This window comes from Wolffia australiana, chromosome 15, assembly GCF_029677425.1.
Source record: "Wolffia australiana isolate 7733 chromosome 15, ASM2967742v1".
Lineage (NCBI taxonomy): Eukaryota > Viridiplantae > Streptophyta > Magnoliopsida > Alismatales > Araceae > Wolffia > Wolffia australiana.
In genome coordinates, this window is record NC_135849.1 from 2587456 (window position 1) to 2609175 (window position 21720).

The 21720-nt window shown below is 40.5% G+C and overlaps 1 pseudogene; it reads right to left on the bottom strand.

Moving 5' to 3' along the window:
- Window positions 1-991: 991 nt before the first annotated feature.
- On the bottom strand, window positions 992-1085 carry LOC144713367 (small nucleolar RNA R71; annotated as a pseudogene).
- Between the last annotated feature and the right edge of the window lie 20635 nt (window positions 1086-21720).

Below are 21720 nucleotides of genomic sequence, written 5' to 3' on the forward strand. Positions count from 1 at the left end.
CATTTCCTATTTTTTTTTGGTTTGAAAATACACCTAAAAAATCCCAAAAAATTATTTTCTGCCTACTAATAACATTATAATATTATACTAATATTTTAACTTTCTTTGTTTTATATTTTATTTAACTAGTTATTTATCTTCCTATCTATTAAACCTACTTCTAAAATTATTAAAAAATATATAACAAAAGCACAAATTTGTAAGGAAAAACCCTTGCTCCCTGTGGGTCGACCCTTACTCTCCCTACGCTAGTAAGGTTATTATAAATTTTTGTTGTTTAAATTTGGATAAACCAACGACACTAATTAGTGATGTTAGCTCATCACTAATTACCCAAAAATCTGAACTATCAACTGGCGCCGTTGTGGGGGAGCACGGTGATTTTTTTTAGTGAATTTGTATTTTTTTTTCCTCTTTTGCCAATGTTGAGGGCAGCTAACCCTCAATAAATGGCACTTCTAATTATTATTTTGGAGATTGATGGTCTTAACAAGGTCTAAGGTTGGGACTAGTGCTGAGGAAGATCTAGACACTCAATATCCTGCCCTTCCGCCAACACTTCGTGCTCAAGATAAAGAAGAAGTCGATATGGCAGAAGATGGTCAGCCACAACAAGGGAGGAGAGTGACGATGTTAGATAGATCTACTCCGTCAGGAAGTCTAAGGCAAACCGGCATCAACATCAATGTAGGTGAGGGGGTTATGTTTAGGAATGAAAATGCCCTACTTAACTCTCTCCCTGAATTTACTGGTCATTCTTCTCAAAACCCCTTAGAATTTCTTGACGATTTTCACATTTGATGTTCCTCTCAAAATATTCCTGGCTTAACCACTAAAGCGTTAAAAAGGAAATATTTTCCGCTTACTTTAAAAGATAAGGCTTTTGCATGGTATAGAAATTTAGGCATAACATTTAATTCATGGAAAGAAATGCAGAATAACTTTCTACATAAATTTTATCCCCTTTCTAAAACTAACTTTTATAGAAAATAAATTCAGAAATTTTACCCTCATGATCATGAAGCAATTAGTGAAGCATGGGAAAGGTTTAATGAATTAATCTGAAAATGCCCTCTTCATGGAATAGAAAAGTGTCAGCTTGCTTAAAATTTTTATGAATCCCTTCTTGATATTTATGAAAAGTGTCAGCTTGCTGAAAAGTAAAGTGAATCAAATAGCTGGTGGCTCATTCTATATGGCTTATGAGGATGAAGTTTTTGATCTTTTGGAAAGGGTGGCTGAAACTGTCCCACAAGAAATAGGAGCAAGTCAAAATGGAAGAAACACCAGCCCAAAACGAGGAGTGCTGCATGTAACTTCAAAGGAAGCTGATCTTCATGCATGGATAAGAGAAACCAACAAGAAACTTGAAGAATTGACTACCACTCTAAAGAATGATTTTCTCCCTAACTCATCCCTTGTGAAAGCAAAGATTTGTTCTCTATGTTCTAGCAGAGATCATGAGGATGGAGCATGCCAACTTGGAGAGGAGGAGGTCCATTTGTTGAACCGCAACCAGCAGCCTTGGGGAGGACCAAAGAGGCCCATCTACAACAACCACTGAATCTACTCCCAAGGAACCAAGGCCCCTTTCCAGCAACGGGTCCAATTCCAGACCCCACCACAACAGTCTTATGAAGCAGCTCCACAAAACCAGATACAAGATTTGTCCACTCTAACACCTGGGATCTTTCACATGATAGAGCAGCAGAATCGAAGGCTAAGGGAAGAAATGGAGATGCGCATGTAAGCGATAATGGAAAAACAGACAAAGATGATGATGGACGCTCAAGAGCAGACAAGATAACTTTTGGAGAGCTTGATGCAAAGGACAGTTGACTATGGAGGTAAGGGAGTTGAATCCAACTCAACCTTCCATCAATCCAAAAAATTTATGCCATTTACAAGAGGAAAGCCTATATCATGACAATGAGGAAGATCTTGAAGAAATTCAAGCCATTTCAAAATTGAGAAATGGCCAGGAACTTCAAGACCCTTACCAAGGCAAGGAAAAAACAAAGTTGGAGGAAAATAACCTAAGAGAAGGAGAGTCTCCATCACCTAGTGTGGAACCCCTACCTTGAACCTACACCCCTCCCATTCCTTATCCTTCGGCCTTAAAACCCCCTAAGTCTTCTCCTGATTATGAGTATAGACTCCTAGAGAATTTTAAGAAAGCCACTATGTCAGTAGCCATAGAGGATATGATTAAATGTGCACCTTATTTAAAGAAATATTTAAAGGATTCATGCACATCTAGGAAAACCAAGGAGGTAGTTAAGCTTTGTAAAAATGCCTCGAGTATCTTAAACTCTATTCCCATTAAAAAGAGAGATCCAGGAGCTCCTTTTATTACATGCGAAATTGGTGGAAAGACGTTTACTAGAATATTATCAGATACAAGAGCTAGTATTAGTATTATTCCAAAAGTTTTATATGAGGAATACAATTTTGGGGAATTAGAGGAAATCTGCATGTATCTATTGCTTAGCTGATGGAACAATTAGACAACCAAAGGGTAGGTTATCTGATGTGATGATAAACGTTGAAAATTGTGAGATCCCCGTCGGTTTTATTGTAACTGAGGTCAAGGTGAAGGGAGATCTAAGTTTAGTACCTATCATTCTAGGAAGACCCTTCTTGGTGACAGCTAGAACAATCATGGATTGGGAAAAGGGACTGTTGAATTTAAGGTTGGAGAGGAAAGAGTTAAATTAGACATACCCCAGATGATGAAACGTCCTAAAGGGAGTAACGAAGAGTTAAAATTTGGTGATTAAGAGGAGGATTATGTTGATGCTATTCGAGGATTTTTATTGAGAGTAGATGATGCCAACGAGGAAAGAGTAGAACCTGAGCCTCCTACACTCTCCCTAGATTTGAACTTAGAGCTTAAACCTCTCCCTTCTTCTTTAAAATATGCATTCTTAGATTCTAGAAATTCCCTACCTGTGATTATTTCCTCGTCCCTTACTCCTTCACAAGAAAATGATCTGCTTAAGGTATTGAGAGAGCATGAAGGAGCATTAAGATGGACATTTGAGGATATTAGAGGAATCCCTTCATCAATTTGTGAACACAGAATATTTTTAGAAGAATATTCTAAACCTTCTAGGGAGCACCAACGTAGGCTGAACCCACATATGAGGGAAATATTAGAGAATGAAATATTAAAATAGCTAGATGTAGGTATTATTTATGCCATTTCTGATAGTGAATGGGTCAGTCCTGTTCACGTGGTGCCAAAGAAATCTGGAGTAACAGTAGAGATCAATGAAAAGGGAGAAGAAATCCAGAAAAGGCTGATAACTGGATGGAGAGTATGTATTGACTATAGAAAATTAAATAAGGCTACAAAGAAAGACCATTATCCCCTTCCTTTCATTGATCAAATTTTAGAAAAACTATCAGGACAGAATTTCTTTTGTTTTCTTGATGGTTATTCAGGGTATAATCAAGTTAACATTCATCCTGATGGTCAAGAGAAAACAACTTTTACTAGCCCTGTAGGTACATATGCCTTTAGGCGCATGCCTTTTGGCCTATGTAATGCTCTAGCCACCTTCCAAGATGCATGAACTCTTTATTCTCTGATTTAGCAAGTGATTGTTTAGAAATATTTATGGATGATTTTTCTGCATTTAGAGATTCCTTTGAAAATTTCCTTCTAAATCTCGCTAAATTTCTTCAAAGATGCATTGAAAGTAACCTTGTGCCAAGTTGGGAAAAATCTCATTTTATGGTACAGGAGGGAGTGGTATTGGGGCACAAGGTCAGCAATCGTGGACTGGAAGTGGACAAGGCCAAAATAGAAGTCATCTAGGGCCTTCCACTCCCCACAAATCTAAAAACCCTTAGAGGGTTCCTCGGCCATGTAGGTTCCTATAAGAGGTTCATTCAAAACTTTGCTAAAATTTCCAAACCTCTTACTAATTTCCTTTCTAATAAAACTAATGAAATCATTTTGGATAAAAGTGCTATTTCTGCTTTTGAAGAGCTGAAGAAGGCTCTCACACATGCACCTATTTTGCAAGCTCCAGATTGGAGCTTGCCATTTGAAATCATGTGTTATGCCTCGGATTTTGCTGTAGGGGCAGTCTTAGGACAGAGGAAAGAAAAGAAACCTGTTGCCATATATTATGCTAGCAGAACTTTAATTGATGCACAACTCAATTACTCTACCAAAGAAAAAGAACTGCTATCTGTAATTTTTGCTTTAGAAAAATTTCAACCTTATTTGCTTTGTAGTAAAATAATAGTTTACACTGATCATGCGGCATTAAAATATCTTTTGTCTAAAAAGGAAGCTAAACCTAGGCTCATTAGATGGATTTTATTCTTATAGGAATTTGATATAGAAATTAAAGTTAAAAAGGCTGTGAAAATTATTTTGATGATCATCTTTCTATGATCAAAGTAAATGACTCCTCACTTATCCATGAAGCATTTCCGAATGAGCAAATTCTGGCCATCCAGACAGGAAATGTTCCACGGTTTGTAAACATCGTCAATTTTTTGGTGACAGGAAGAGTTCCTTCAGGATGGAGCTACAATGAGAGAAAGAAGTTCTTCAAGGACATGCGAGATTACTTTTGGGAAGAACCAGAGCTAGTCTATCAAGGAGCTGATCAAATTCTTAGAAGATGCGTACCCGAAGAAGAATAGAACAGCATCCTTAAATTCTGCCATTCCAACCAAGGAGGAGGTCACTATTTGCCTAAGGTAACAGCCCATTAGGTAATGGAAAGTGGGTTTTATTGGCCAACTTTATTTAAAGATGCACATGATTTTTATTTGAAATGTTTAGCATGTCAAGCATCCATAAATATTGATAAAAAAATCACAAGCCTCCATATCTCTATCTCTATCTGTATATCTATCTATATCTATATCTCTATCTCTATCACTTTATCTATCTCTATGTCTTCTCTATCTCTATCTATACCTCTATCTGTTTCTCTACCTCTATTTCTAGCTCTATCTCTATCTCTATCTTTATCTCTATCTCAACCTCTATCTCTATCTCAATCTCTATGTTTGTATTCATCTCTATATTTATCTGTATCTCTATCTCTTTCTCTATCTCTATATCTATCTCTATGGCTATCTCTATCTCTATCTATGTCTCTATCTATATCTCTTTCTCTATCTCTATATCTATCTCTATGGCTATCTCTATCTCTATCTATGTCTCTATCTATATCTCTTTCTCTATCTCTATCTCTATCTCTATTTCTATCTCTATCTCTATTTCTATCTCTGTCTCTATGTCTATCTCGATCTCTATCTCTATCTCTATCTCTCTTTATATCTGTATCTTTGTCTCTATCTCTTTCTCTTTTTCTATCTCTATTTGTATCTGTATCTGTATCTCTATCTCTATCTCTCTTTATATCTCTATCTTTGTCTATATCTCTCTCTTTTTCTATCTCTATCTGTATCTGTATCTCTATCTCTATTTCTGTCTATATCTGTATCTCTATCTCTATTTCTATCTCTATTTCTATCACTATCTCTCTCTCTCTCTCTATCTTTATCTATATCTCTATCTCTATCTCTATCTTTGTCTGTCTCTAATATTATCTCTATCTCTATCACTTTTTTTTTAATCCTCCTATTTATATCTATCTCTATTTCTATCTCGATCTCTATTTCTATCTCTATCTCTATCTCTATTACTATCTCTATCTCTATCTATATCTCTATCTCTATCTCTATCTCTATTTCTATCTCTATCTCTGTCTGTCTCTAATATTATCTCTATCTCTATCACTTTTTTTAATCCTCCTCTCTATCTCTATCTCTATCTCCTTCTCTATCTCTATCGTTATCTCTATCTCTATCTCTATCTCTCTCTCTATCTCTATTGCTATCTTTATTTCTATCTCCATCTCTATCTCTATCTCTATCTTTATCTCTATCTCTATCTTTATTTCTATCTGCATCTCTATCTCTATCTCTATCTCTATCACTATGTCTATCTCTATCTCTATCTCTGTCTCTATTTCTATCTCTCTCTATCTCTGTTTCTATTTCTATCTAATTCCCTATCTCCATCTCTATCTTTAGCTCTATCTCTATGTCTATCTCTTCCTCTATCTCTATCTTTATATTTATCTCTATCTATATCTCTAGGTCTATCTTTATCTCTATATCTATCTTTAGCTCTATCTATATCTCTATCTTTATCTATATCGCTATGGCTATCTCTATTTCTATCTCTTTCTCTATCAATACCTCTATTTGTATGTCTATCACCCTCTCTATATTTTTCTCATACTCAATCTCTATCTCTATCTATATCTCTATCTTTATCTGTATCTTTGTATTTATGTTTATATCTATCTCTCTCTATCTTTATTTCCATCTTTCTATTTATCTCTATCTCTATCTCTATGTTTATCTCTATCTCTATATCTATTACTATCTCTATCTCTATTTCTATCTCTATCTCTATCTCTATCTCTACCTCTATCTCTATATTTATCTCTATCTCTACCTATATCTCTGTCTCTATCTGCATCTATTTGTCTATCTCTATCTCTATCTTCATCTTTATCATTATCCCTCACTCTATCTCTATCGCTATTACGCTTTCTATCATTAACTCTATCTCAATTTCTATCTCTATTTCAGTCTCTATCTATATCTCTATCTCTATTTTTGGTCTCTATCTATACCTCTTTCTCTATCTCTATCTCAATTTCTATCTCTGTCTTTATCTCTATCTCTATCCTTTTCTCTATCTTTATATCTATCTCTATCTCTATCTCTAGCTCTATCTTTATATCTATCTCGATCAATATATCTATCTCTATCTCTATCTCTATCTCGATCCCTTTCTCTATCTCTATCTCTATCTCTATGTCTACCTCTATCTATATCACTATCTCTATCTCTTTCTGTTTCGCCATCTTTATCTCTATGTCTTCTGTTTCTCTATCTCTATCTTTATCTCTATCTTCATCTCTATCTTTAGCACTATCTATCTCTCTCTCTCTCTCTATGTCTATCTCTATCTTTATCTCTATCTCTGTCTTCATCTCTATCTTTAAATGTATCTCTATCTCAATCTCTATCCTTATGAATATCTCTATCTCTATCTCTACCTCTATCTATATCTCTATCTCTATCTCTATCTTTTTCTTTATCTCTTTCATTATTGCTATCTCTGGCTCTATCTCTTTCTATATTTTTATTCCGATCTCTATCTCTATCTTTATCTCTATCTCCATCTCTTTCTCTTTTTCTATTTCCATCTCTACTCTATCTCTCTCTCTTTCTCTATCTCTATCTCTATCTCTATCTCTGTCTCTATCTCTATATTTATCTCTATCTCTACCTATTTGTCTATCTCTATCTCTATCTTCATCTTTATCATTATCCCTCACTGTATCTCTATCGCTATTACTCTCTCTATCATTAACTCTATCTCAATTTCTATCTCTATCTCAGTCTCTATCTATATCTCTATCTCTATTTTTGGTCTCTATCTATATCTCTATCCTTATCCCTATCACTATCTCTTTTGCTATTTTTATCTCTATTGCTATCTCTTTTTTTTACTCTATCGCTATCTGTATCTATATCTGTATCTGTATTTCTATCTCTATCTCTATCTCTATCTATATCTCTACCTCTATCTCTATCTCTATCTCTATCTCTGTCTCTTTCTCTATCTCTATTTCTATCCCTATCTCTATCTCTATCTGTGTCTCTATCTTTATCTCTATCCATATCTCTATCCCTATCTCTATCCCTATTGCTATCTCTATCTCTATCTCTATCTCTATCTCTATCTCTATCTCTATCTCTATCTATATCTCTATCTCTATCTCTCTCTCTATCTGTCACTCTATCTCTCTCTGTATCTCTGTCTATATCTATATCTCTTTCTCTTTTTCTATCTCTATCGCTATCTCTATCTCTGGGTCTATCTCTATCGCTATCTTTATCTCTATCACTATCTCTATCTCTATCGCTATCTCCATCTCTATCTCTCTCTCTACCTCTATCTATTACTCTATCTCCATCTCAGTCTCTATCTCTATTTCTTTCTCCATCTCTATCTCTATCTCGATCTCTATATTTATCTCTATCTTTGTATTTATCTCTATCTCTATCTCCATTTCTATCTTTATCTCTTTCTATATCTCTATCTTTATCTGTATCTTTGTATTAATGTCTTGATCTGTCTGTAACTCTATCTCTACTTTTATTTCCATCTCTATCTCTATCTCTATCTCTATCTCTATCTCTATCTCTATCCCTATCTCTACCTGTATCTTTATCTCTATCTCTAACTCTATATCTATCTCTATCTCTATATCTATCTCTATCTTTGTCTCGATCTCTATCTTTATGTCTATCTTTGTCTCTATCTCTTTATCTATCTCCATCTCTCTCTCTATCCCTATCTTAATAACCATCTTTATCTCAATCTCTATCTCTCTATCTCTCTCTATGTCTATCTCTATCTTTATCTCTATCTCTATCTCTATCTCTATCTCAATCTTTATTTCAATCTCTCTCTCTATCCCTATCTCTATCTCTATCTCTAACACTATCTCTATCTCTATCTATATCTCTATCTCTATCTCTATCTCTATATCTGTCTCTATCTCTATCTCTATCTCGATATCTTTCTCTATGTCTAACTCTATCGCTATCTCTATATCTATCTGTGTCTCTATCTTTATCTCTATCCATATCTCTATCTTTGTCTGTATCTCTTTATCTATCTCCATCTGTATCTCTATCCCAATTTTACTTTCTATCTTTATCTCAATCTGTATCTATATCTGTATCTCTATCCCTATCTCTATCTCTCACTCTCTCTCTCTCTATGTCTATCTCTATCTTTATCTCTATCTCTATCTGTATCTCTATCTCTATCTATATCTCAATCTCTATTTCAATCTTTTGCTCTATCATTATCTCTATCTCTATCTCTAATACTATCTCTATCTCTATCTCTATCTCTATCTCTATCTCTATCTTTATCTTTATCTCTATCTCTATCTCTATCTCTATCTCTATCTCTATCTCTATCTCTATCTCTATCTCTATCTCTATCTCTATCTCTATCTCTATCTCTATCTCTATGTCTATCTCTATCTCTATCTCTATCTCTAACTCTATCCCTATCGCTATCTCTATCTGTGTCTCTATCTTTATCGCTATTCATATCTCTATTTCTATCTCTATCTCTATCTCTATCTCTATGTTTATCTCTATCTTTCTTTCAATCACTGTCTCTATTTCTATCTCTATCTCTATCTTTGTCTCTATCTCAATCTTTATCTCTATCTCTATCTCTCTCTTTATCTCAATCTATCTATGCATCTTTATCTCTATGTGAATCTCTATCTCTATCTCTATCCCTATCTGTATCTCTATCTCTATCTTTTTCTCTATCTTTATCTCTATCTTTATCTTTATCTCATTCTTTATCTTTTACGCTATCGTTATCTCTATCTCTCTCTCAATCTCTATCTCTATTTCTATCGCTATCTCTATCTCTATCTCTATCTCTATCTTTTTCTGTATCTTTATCTCTATCGCATTCACTATCTTTTACGCTATCGTTATCTCTATCTCTATCTCAATCTCTATCTCTATCTCTATCACTATCTCTATCTCTATCTCTATCTCTATCTCGATCTCTATATCTATCTATATCTATATCTCTATATCTATCTCTATCTCAATCTCTATGTCTATCTCTATCTTTATCTCTATCTCTATCTGTATCTCTATCTCTGTCTCTATAGATATCTGTATCTGTATCTCTATCTCTATCTCTATCTCTATCTCTTTCTCTATCTCTATCTTTATCTATATATCTTTCGCTCTCTATCTGTATCTCTATTTCTATCGCTGTCTCTATCTCTATCTCTGTCTATATCTCTATCTCTGTCTCTATCTCTATATTTATATCTATCTCTATCTCTATCTCCATCTCTATCTCTATCTATATCGCTATCGCTATCACTATCTCTATCTTTATATCTATCTGTATCTCTATCTCTATATATCTCTCTTGATCCCTATCTCTATCTCTATCTTTTTCTCTGTCTCTATCTCTATCTCTATCACTATATTTATATCTCTATCTCTATCACTATATTTATATCTCTATCTCTATCTCTATATGTATCTCTATCGCTGTCTCTATCTCGATCTCTATATATCTATCTCTATTCCTATCTCTATCGCTATCTTTATTTCTTTCTCTATCTCTATCTATATCTCAATCGCTATCTTTATCACTATCTCTATCTCTATCTTAAATTCAATCTCTATCTCTATCTCTATCTTTATCTTTATCTCTATCTCTGATAATCCCTAATTTTAATGTTCTAAATAATGATTTTTATGCCTTTATTTATTTCATCAATATGTGAGGTTTAGAGATTATTCAACAAATAATTTACCTCACTAACCTAGGGTGAGTAATGGTCGAACGACAAGGAGCAGGTTTATTCGATTTGATTTGAATATGTTCTGTTCTGTTTTCAATTTTTAACTTGAACAAATTTAAGATTCAAATATCAGATCAATACTTAAGTTTTAATTATTTAAGATAGAGGATTAACTATTAATTTAATTTAAGATTTATCAATCTTAAATTAAATATTTAAATTATAAAATCAGACAGATCTGGACTAAGTCTCAGATCTGTCTACATTTGTGATGGATGTGCGCTATCAGGCTCAGCAAGTGCGGCAGTAATCTGCTGCTGCGCACAGCGTGTGCGGTGGCGGTGTGTAGCTGTGCGCTATGCCTGCGCACACTTGTGCGGCTGCTGTGCTTTGTGCTTGCTATGGCGCACGACTGCGCACCGCGTGTGCAGTAGTGGCTACGGCTGCGGCCACTGCTGCGCACACTTGTGCAGAGACTCTGCGCTGTGCGTGCTATGGCGCACAACTTCGCACAGTGTGTGCGGTAGTGGCCGCAGCTGCGGCCACTGCTGCGCACACTTGTGCGACGACTGTGCGCTGTGCGTGCTATGGCGCACAACTGCGCACAATTTGTGTAGTCGCGGCTGTGTAGATGTGCACTGCGCTTGTGGCAGCAATGCACTCACACACAGTCGTGTATAAAAACACAAATTAAAGAACAGAACAATAGGAGATGTTGGATATGTTGGAAAGTAATAACTTGATACTTTCCAATCCAACTTACCCTGTCTAAAAGTCATTTTAACAACTACTGTATTCTAAGAAATCACACATACCTCGTGTCACGCCCCTTCACGGCTAGGAAGTGATCCTTCTCCTTAGAATCTTCTCAGCTTTGTTTCTTCATTTGGCTCAATTGCTCATCAACAACAGAGGGTCTAAAGAACTTTGATTTCAAACAACACTCCACTCTTCCAACCAAATTTCTATACAACTTAAACATTGTTCTTGAGATGGTATTTATAGGATTTCTTCTCTCTAAACTGCTTGGATCTTTTGAATGGTCCAGATTGATACATAACCACCATTTGACTTGGTTCATGTTGATCCATGACCACCATTTGACTTGGTTCATGTTGACCCATAACCGCCATTCGACTTGGTTCATGTTGATCCATAACCACCATTTGACTTGGTCCAAGGGCCCTCCTTGATTCATTTTCTCCCATGTGCATTATCTCCTACTAAGTAACTAAGCTTATTTAAACAAAAACGAGATCTAATCCACTTGATTCGTAGAATCAAGTGGGGTTAGTCAAAAGAAACATATATTGTGTAGCAAAATACAAAAACTCATCATTATTTACGCTTAAATGATGATATAATTTATCACAAAATTATGTCTATCAATCTCTATCTCTACCTCTATCTCTATCTCTATCTCTATCTTTATCTCTATCTCTATCTCTCTTAATATCTCTTTCTCTATCTCTATATCTATCTCTATCTCTATCTCATTCTCCATCTATATCTCTATCTCTATCTCTATCTCTATCTTTATCGCTATCTCTGTCTCTATATCTATCTCAATCTCTATCACTACCTCTATCTTTATCTCTATCTCTATCTCTATCTCTATTTCTCTATCTCTATCCCTATCTATATCTCTATCTCTATCTTTATCTCAACTTCTATCTCTATCACTGTCTCTATCTCTATCTGTATCTCTATCTTTATACCTATCTCTATCTCTATCTCTATCTCGATCTCTATCTTCATCATGTATTCCTGCAAAGGTTTTGACCTAGATTGTCAAAGGAAAATGCTCATCTAGATATGTGATTGATAAACTTAACGCTTCATGCAGATACCTTCTTGGTGTAAAGGCGAGAAGGGAAGTGTAAAGAAAATCGAAGGGCATTGCTAAGGGACTAGCAATGATCTAAATTGGGGGGTATTTGATAAATCCAAAATGATAGTAATATATATGTGCAATTTCAGCTAATTTATGTACTTCTTTATCTTTATCTGGATATATTATCAACATTTATGTTAAGTTGTGAAACATCATGAAACAAAATCACCTTTTTCTAATTTGGAGTTAATTATTATCATTTGTCGGACTAACCCCACTTAACTCAATGAGTTAAGTGGAATGAATCTCACTCTCTTCTTAGTTTATGTGGAAGATGCAGGAATTAGGTGAAACTTTCATGAATAAAGGGGATAATTAAATGAATATGAAGCTATTTGGACCAGAGGAGCAGGCTCAGCCACAACCCTGGGCCAATAAAGAAGGCCCAAAGCAAGAAGGCCCAAAGTAAGACAATTGGCTCTAGTCTAAAGGCCCACTAAGGAAGCTCCACTAAGCCCACTATGAGAGGCATGTTGGGCCAAAGAAAGGAGGGCAAAGGGAAGGTCCAGTCATGATTATTTATGAATATTTCAGGGGATTAAATGATGATTGGAGGACAACCTTGGACGTGGATCCAAGCCAGAGAAGAAGATCCAGCCATTCAATCCACAAAACATCCAAGGGTGGAGACTTAAAGATAGCACCTTTAATGCTAATTAAGGAAAGAAGCCTTGAACGTCCAGGGGGTATTTCAAAGGTCTCAATGCTGATTGGAGGACCATAATCGACATGGATCATGACCCTGAAAAGAAGATCTGGCCATCCATTGTATTCAAAATCCAATGGCTCTCCTTTGCTCTCTCTCCCTATATAAACCCCTTCACCCTATTGTAAAATTCATCTTGTGATTCAATCCAAAGTAATGTTTGGTGGCCTAAGTGTATTTGAGTCATAGATCCATTCACCTCAGTGAGTGCCAGGCTGAGCAGGAAGCATCCAGGGCTGAAGAAGCTAGTGGAAAGGAGAAGAAGAAGTCCCTTGGACCTTAGCGGGTGTGACAAAGAGGTTACCTTCTTATTTCTCATTTTTCATTCTTTTCTGTTAGTCTTTTGTCTTTTGGTTAGTCTTGGATCAGCTAGCCAATATCCAGACGGTTCCAGTGCATCCAACCACGCTCTAAAATTCGTTCTAGAACTCATTCTAGAGTGATTTTAATACAGTCCATTTGTTTCTCTCTCCTCCACCAAGGAACCTTCCCCATTTGGCATGCGGACTTGGCCAAATTTTGACTTAGTCCAGAGCGCCAAACTGTTTCATTTCCTATTTTGTTTTAGCTTTCAAATACTCCTAAAAAATACCAAAAAATTATTTTCTGCCTATTAATATTATTATAATATTATAATAATATTTTATTTTTCTTTGTTATATATTTTTATTTAATTAGTTATTTATCTTCATATGTAGTAAACCTACCTCTAAAATTATTAAAAAATACAAAACTAAAGCACAAATTCCTAAGAAAAAAACCCTTGCTCCCTGTGGATCGACCCTTACTCTCCCTACGCTAGTAAGGTTATTATAAATTTTTGTTGTTTTAATTTGGATAAGCCAACGACACTAATTAGTGAAGTTAGCTCATCACTAATTACCCCAAAATCTGAATCATCAACCATCGGACGTGTCCGTAGCTCATCACTATCTCTATCTGATGGCAAGGACGCCAGCACATCACCATCGGACGTGTCGCCACAGTCAACCGAAGTCAACACTCCCGCTACGGACACAGCGGCAGAGTCAACCGAAGCCAACACCTTCGCTACGGACACGCCGCAACCGTCGTCACGCACATCTGCACCCGCGCACATCCCAACGCGTGTTATGACACGTCACCAGAGGCAGATCAACAACTGTCCTTTGGCGTGACACGAAGCACGTCTCTAATTTCTTGTCATTTTTCTCTTTCCTCCAAGGCCTATATATAGGACATTGTTTTTGAGAAACACTTAGGCAGTCATTATTCAAGAATTGAGTTTTTGTTTAACTCTTCTTGGAGGACTGCCCAGCCTCCCCTATCCCCTCTAACCGTAGCCGTTGCCGCCGCCGCCGCCACTACCGCCGCCCTCGCCGCCACCGCTGCCACTTCCCGTCGTCGGCCTACCACCCCATCGCCCCTCCTACTTCTCCATCTTCCCTTCTCTTCCACCCCTTCTTCCCTTCCATTCTCCTCTCTCTCTCTCTCTCCTTCGACCACCCAGGCCGCCTGCCTAGGGCTGCCCTTAGGCCACCCTTAGGCCGCCCAGGCTGCCCGCCAAGAGCCACCCCAAGGCCGACCAAGGACCGCCCAGGCTGCCGCCAAAAGCCGCCCCAAGGCCGATCCAGGGTCGCCCTAGGCCGCTCCTCAAGAGCGGCCCAAGGCTGCCCAGGCAGATCGCTCAGGATGGCATCTGCGCTCATTTGCTCTGTCCGTTCGTCTCGCTCTCCGTCTGAGCCACACACACCCGCACACATCTGGAACGTCAAGAATTTCCCGCAACCTCTTCACACACTACGGTGCCGAGGTATGCCCGAACTCCTTGGTGTCGAAGTGTTATATGCCCAGCATTTTCTCGAGAAGTTTCCACGGCCGTCACAATTAGATTTGGTTTGGATTTCCCACTTCCTCCCTCTCTTTTTTGAGTGTTTCTTCGTGACGCGAATTCGGGTATTGATTTTGGTGCTTCGGCATCGTCGCGGTGGGTGAAGACAGTACTCCCACCCTCAACAAGGGTCGGAGCTGCACCACCAGATTTTCATCGGCTTTAAAGTTTGAATCCGACCGTGTGAATTTCTGTGGGCTGTTTTATCCCTCCTGTACTCTAATCATCCATCGCCGTCCATCAACCCGTAACCTTCTTTGTTACTCCACTCGTCCACTCCCTAGTCGTCCTACGTCACTATCCGTATCTCTATCTCTATCTCTATCTTTATCTCTATCTGTATCTCTATATTTTTGTCTATCTCTATATCTATCTCTACTGCCATCTCTATTGCTATCTCTATCTCTATCTCTATCGCTATCTCTACCTTTATCTCAATCTCTATTTCTATCTCTATCTTCATATCCATCTCTATCTTTATCTCTATCTCTATCTCTATCCCTATATCTATCTCCATCTTTATCTCTATCTCTATATCTATCTCTATCATTATCTCTATCTTTATCTCTATCTCTCTCTCAATCTCTATCTCTATCTCTATCTCAATCTCTAACTCTAACTCTAACTCTATCTCTATGTCTATCTCTATCTCTGTCTCTATCACTATGTCTATGTCAATCTCTATCTCTACCTCTATCTCGGTCTCTATCTCTATCTCCATATCTATTTCTATCTCTATCTCTATCTCTATCTCTATCTCTATCTCTATCTTTAAATCTATCTCTATCTTTTTCTCTATCTTTATCTCTATCTCTATCTCTACCTCTATCTCTATCTCTATCTCTATCTCTATCTCTACCTCGATCTCTATCTTTATCTTTATCTTCATCTCTGGCTCTATCTCGACCTCTATCTCAATCTTTATCTTTATCTTTATCTTTATTTCTATCTCTATCTCTTTCTCTATCTCTATCTCGATATCTATCTATATCTTTATCTCTATCTCTATCTCTATCACTACCTCTATCTTTATCTGTGTCTCTATTTCTTTCTCTTTTTCTATCTCTATCTCTATGTCTAGCCCTATCCCTATCTCTATCTGTATCTTTATCTCAATGTGTATCTCTATCTTTATCTCTATCTCTAAGTCGATCTCTATCTGAATCTCTATATCTATTTCTATCTCTATCTTTATCTCTATATTTATCTCTATCTTTATCTCTATCTCTATCTCTATATCTCTATCTCTATCTCTATCTCTATCTCTATCTCTCTATATCTCTGTTTCTATCTCTTTCTCTTTCTCATTCTCTATATCTATCTTTCTCTCATTCTCTATCTCTATCTCTATCGCTATCTCAATCTCAATCTCTATCTCTAACTCTATTTTTCTCTCTATCTTTATCCCTATCTGTTTCTCTATCTCTATCTCTATATCTCTATCTCTATGTCTATGTCTATCTTTATCTCTATCTCTATCTCTATCGCTATCTCTATCTCTATCTCTATCTGTACCTCAATATCTATCTTTATGTCTAGATTTGCCTCTATCTCTTTGTCTATCTCTATCTCTATCTGTACCTCAATATCTATCTTTATCTCTAGATTTGCCTCTATCTCTATCTCTATCTCTATCCCTATCTTATTCTCTATCTCTATCTTAATCTGTTTCGCTATATCTGTCTCTATCTCTATCTCTATCTATATCTCCATCGCTATATGTATCTCTATCTCTATCTCTAACTCTATATCTATCTCTGACGTAGGACGGCTAAGGAATGGATGACTGGAGTATGGGGAAATTTACGGATGGATGGACGAAGGTGGATGGGTTGGGTAGAGGAGGGATAAAACAGCCCACAGAAATACACACGGTCAGATTCGGACTTTAAAACTGATGAAATACCCCTGTCGAGGGCGGGCGTACTGTCTTCACCCAGTGCGACGATACCTAAGCACCAAAATCAATACCCGAATTTGCATCGCGAAGGAGACTCTCGAAAGAAAGGGAGGAAGTGGGGAAATACAAACCAAGTCTAATCCGATGACGGTGGAAACTTCTCGTGGAATACTGGACGGGAACACTTCGACAAAGAGTTCAGGCGTACCTCGGCACCGAAATGCGTGAAGAGGATGAGGGAAATTCTAATTCGTGCCGAGACTGGATGATTCCGGGTGTTAACCGGCCCATGATAGGCTCAATTTATGGTGGTTTTTACTGATAAATCATGTGAGGAATTGAGCTATGCAACAATATTTATAACCTCACAGCCCTAGGGCGAGTAAGGTGTCGATCCACAAGGAGCAGATAAAACAATGCAGTTTTCTTTTCAATTCACTGTATATTATCAGATATCTGTATTCAGTTCTAACATCAGTTAAATTGTCTTTAGTAAAAGTCTGCAGAGTAGTCTTTAGAAAAACTAAGTTCAGCAGAATCTTCACTAAAAATTCCTTGACTTACAGACTCTCTCTTGCCCTTTGGGGCAATTTCACAAACACCCAGCGGGTGTTTGTGCATGCGAGTGTGCCTACGTGAGGGCACGGACTGCACGTTGCACTTGCTGCGCGCGGGCTGTTGCCTGCGCGCGGGCGTGCCTGCACGCTACGCAGCAGCGCGCCTGCTGCGCGCGGGCTATTGCCTGCGCGCGGGCGTGCCTGCGTGCTATGCAGCAGCGCGCCTGCTGCGCATGGGTTGTTGCCGGCGCACGGGCGTGCCTGCGTGCTACGTAGTAGCGCACCTGATGTAATACGATGTCGGCCGGGATCGAGCGGCTCGTATTACGTCATAGGGAATGAATGGATGCGTGAGATGCAAGCTGATGAAGTGAAAGAACGAATGAGCAGTTGTAGATATCGCTGGGTGAGAGGTGTAAGTCACGCCGAACAACGAGGGGAATGATCCTAGGATCAGACTCCCAATGACCCGCTAGACCTACTAGACGACTAGTTAGTGAGGGGCATTTTACGGCCCATGAATGTTCGGCGTCTAAAAATCAAGCGAGAATCCTTCAACCTCAAGAATTCCTACACTCGACGACGGTGGCTATCCTATCTGAGATTTATGACGACAATAATGGCAGAGGACGCGATAGCGGAAGACGAGACTGAAGAAGATAATAATGCTGGAAATATGGAGGGGAGACGAGACTGACCTTTGGGTATCGCAAGTCCAAGGCGTTCGTGTAATCCCGTCGAGTTGAAGGCGAGATGTGGACGGCTCGGGTCGTACGATCGATTAGCGACGACACGTTCCGGTCAGCAGGTTTCCCAGCCTGGTGGCAAAGGCACTCAGTAATGCTGGGTTGGCGGACCTTTGTCGCGCACGCGGGCTGGCGCCGTCGCGGGGCGCGCGTGCGGGTGGGCGCACGGCGCTTGTCGCGCGCAGCCAGAAAGGCGCGGTGGCACGCGCGTAGGGGAATGTGGCGGGGTGGATGACGCAGGCGAGCGAAGGAGAAGGATCAGGGCGCGAAGGGGTGAGGACGGTGGGGTAAGAAGTTCAAGAAAGAGGGAGAGGGCGGACAGTCATGAAAGGTTGGAAGGGAAAGCGGAAGGGCTGCAAGGGTGAAGAGGGTCAAGAATTGGGTGAATCAAGAACGTGGGGAAGGGGGGGGGAAGAAATGGTCAAGAACGTGGGAGGAGGGGATCAAGAACGCGGGGAAATGGATCAAGAACGTGGAAGAAGGGATCAAGAACGCGGGGAAATGGATCAAGAACGCGGTAGAAGGGATCAAGAACGCGGGGAAATGGATCAAGAACGTGGAAGAAGGGATCAACAACGTGGGGAAATGGATCAAGAACGTGGAAGAAGGGATCAAGAACGCGGGGAAAAACGTGGTAGGAGGGATCAAGAACGCAATGGGAAGGGGAATGGATGGTGGAGGTGGGAAAAGGTACCAAGAAATGGCTTTCTTGAACTGTAACAACCAAGAACCCTCCAAGAAAGAGGAGTTCTTGATGGATCTGGGGTGTGCTCCCTCGGCGGAGCAGATTTCCCCGGTTGATGGCATGTCAGCGACGCTTCCTGAATCTCCCAAGACCCCCGGAGTAATCTCGACGAAGGCCTCTTTCGATTCTTGATGGCGGCGGCTTCTTGAAACTCTTTCCTCGCACCGGAGTGATCTCGACGGTGCGCTTTAACACGTCTCCCTTAGAGTGATCTCGACGGGAGAGACGTGGGCTCTACCTACAGAGTGATCTCGACGTGGGGTGGGGCTAGCCAAACCCCCTACACTACTCTCTACGATAGGGGGGGGGACGAATTGTGAATAAACTTTTCAACAATGACTCCAATTTGTTCCTTGGGCATGCCATCCCCTTATATAGTGAGGATGGGTGCCAAGTGAACGTGGGAGAGGACGAACCGTCGCAAGACGTGGTTCGGCCTCTCCTTACAAATTCAAAATACAAACATAAAAAGTAAAAACGACGAGGACGGGGGTCAATAACATTGGCCCAGTCCACGAATCTGAAAATACAAACACATAAAAATGAGCATAAGTAAAAAGATAAAAGTTCTTACACGGGGTACTTAAACCCCGGGTGGCAAGCGTCGGCGCGAGCTGCTCGGCGTGGCTGATGACCTCCCATCGCATCATCCTTGAGATGGTTCTTTGTCATCATGGCGTCGTCCTCGAGATGGTCCTCCATCAGCACCCGCAGAGCGCGGGCTGTTGCCTACGCGCGGGTTCTGCTCGCGCGCGACTTCTGCTACGCGCAGGTTCTGCTCGCGCGCGGCTTTTGCTACGCGCGGGCAGATCTGCGCACAGCGTGGGCTGTGCACAGCTGCTGCTGGCAGCCCAAGCTGTTGGCGACCTACGCTGAGGCCTTGGTTGCTAGCAGTTTTGGCTGCTGGCAGCTTATGCCACTGGCTGCCTGAGCTACTGGCGACCTAAGCTGAGGCCTTGGTCACTGGCGGTTATGCTGCTGGCGACCTAGGCCAGTGGCCTCGGTTGCTGGCGGCCTTGGCTGTTGGCGGCTTGACTGCTGCTTCAGGGAAAGATTTCAAGCCAGATTGCTAAGACAGACAGTGGATTTTTTAAGGAAAACGAGAGGGAGAACGAACAAGAAACTTTCAATCAACCAAAACACGAACAATGTCAATTAGAAATGTTGGAAGATCACTGGGATGGATCTTCCAACCCAATCTAGATTGTCTGAAAGGGAGAGAGTTACACTGTACTGAAACTTGAGAAATCGCTCTAACCAGGTGTCACGTTCCTTGCGGCGAGGTGGAGGTCGTCAATCCCAAACTATCTCTCAGCTTTCTCCCCCTCTCTAGCTCCAATGCTCATCAGATCTTGGAGGGTCCAGAACCCTTCTTCTCCAAGCCCTAGCCTGTTCAGTTGGAAATTCTGGACAACCTAAAATGAACCCTCAAGAGGCTATTTATAGGTTTCTCTCAATTATGCTTCTTGGAGATTTTTAGGGCTTTTTCTTCCTTATAGTTTTTCGCCAGCTCCTCTTAGTCAAATACATTTCTCTTGATGCTTGATCCATATCTGAACTCATTAAATCCAATAAGTGAGATCTAATCCACTTGATTCAAAGAATCAAGTGGGGTTAGTAAGTAGGAAAATAATGTACATGAAATATAACCAATATGGATTAAATGAATGCAAATGATACTTTAATGCTCAAGAAATCCTTAATAATTGATGGCATATTAAGAGTCATCAGCCCACTAGACGAGAAGATCTGGATGTTTCGGGCATTGAGCGGCCCTGGCAATGAGACATTTCGTGCTTCAGTGGCCGGAGTACGTGGGCGTGGGGCGTCGTTGGCAGGATGATTGGTGCGCTACGACAGGGTGTCGTGGATCCAATTGCGCGGTCAGTTGGTGGGGGGGGGTCAGGGGGGAAGTCGCCCCTTTGCGGGGTTTGGGGCAGCGCCCCAAAACCTAAACGGTATGTGTCGCACTAAGAAGCTTCGAGGACGTCCGGAAGCACGGGTGAAGGGCACACGGCATGCGCGGCCGGCCTTGGGGGCGGATGGCCTAGGGCGGCCCTGGGTGGGTGGCCTGGGGCGATCCTAGGGCGGGATGCCCTGGGTGGCCTAGGCCGGCTGCCTTGGGCGGCAGCCCTGGCTGGCCTAGGCGGCGGTCTTGGGCGTCCTAGGGCGGGCTGCCTTGGGCGGCCTAGGGCGGGCCGCCCTAGGCAGCCTGGGGTGGCTGCCTTGGGCGGCAGCCCTGGGCGGCCTGGACGGCAACCTTGGGCGGGTTGCCCTGGGCGGCCTGGACGGCGGCCTAGGGCGGGCTGCCCTGGGCGATCTGGGGGGGCTGCCTTGGGCGGCCTTGAGCGGCAGCCCTAGGAGGGCGATAGAGAGAGAGAGAGGGAGAGAGAGAGAGGAAGGATGATGAGGGGTGGAAGGCCGATGACGCAAGGCAGTAGCGGTGCTAGGGCTGGAGAGATAGGAAGGCTTGGGCAGTCCTCCAAGAAGAGTTAAACAAAACTCAATTCTTGAAATATGACTGCCTAACTGTTTCTTGAAACAATGGCCTATACATATAGGCCTAGGAGGAAAGAGAAAATACAACTTAAAGACGAGAAATTAAAGAGGAGACGTGCTTCATGTCACTCCAAGGGGCAGTTGTTGATCTACCATTGGCGACGTGTCATGATGCGTGAAGGAACGTGCGTGCGTGGAGACATCCATAGCGGAAACAGTTGTGGCATGTCTGTAGAGGGAGTGTTGACGTGCGTGCGTGGAGAAGTGCGTAGCAAAGACGGTTACGGCATGTCCGTAGCGGGAGTGATGACGTCGGTTGGCTGTGGCGGCGTACCCATGGCGGAGACATTGACTTTGGTTGACCGTGGCGACGCGTCCG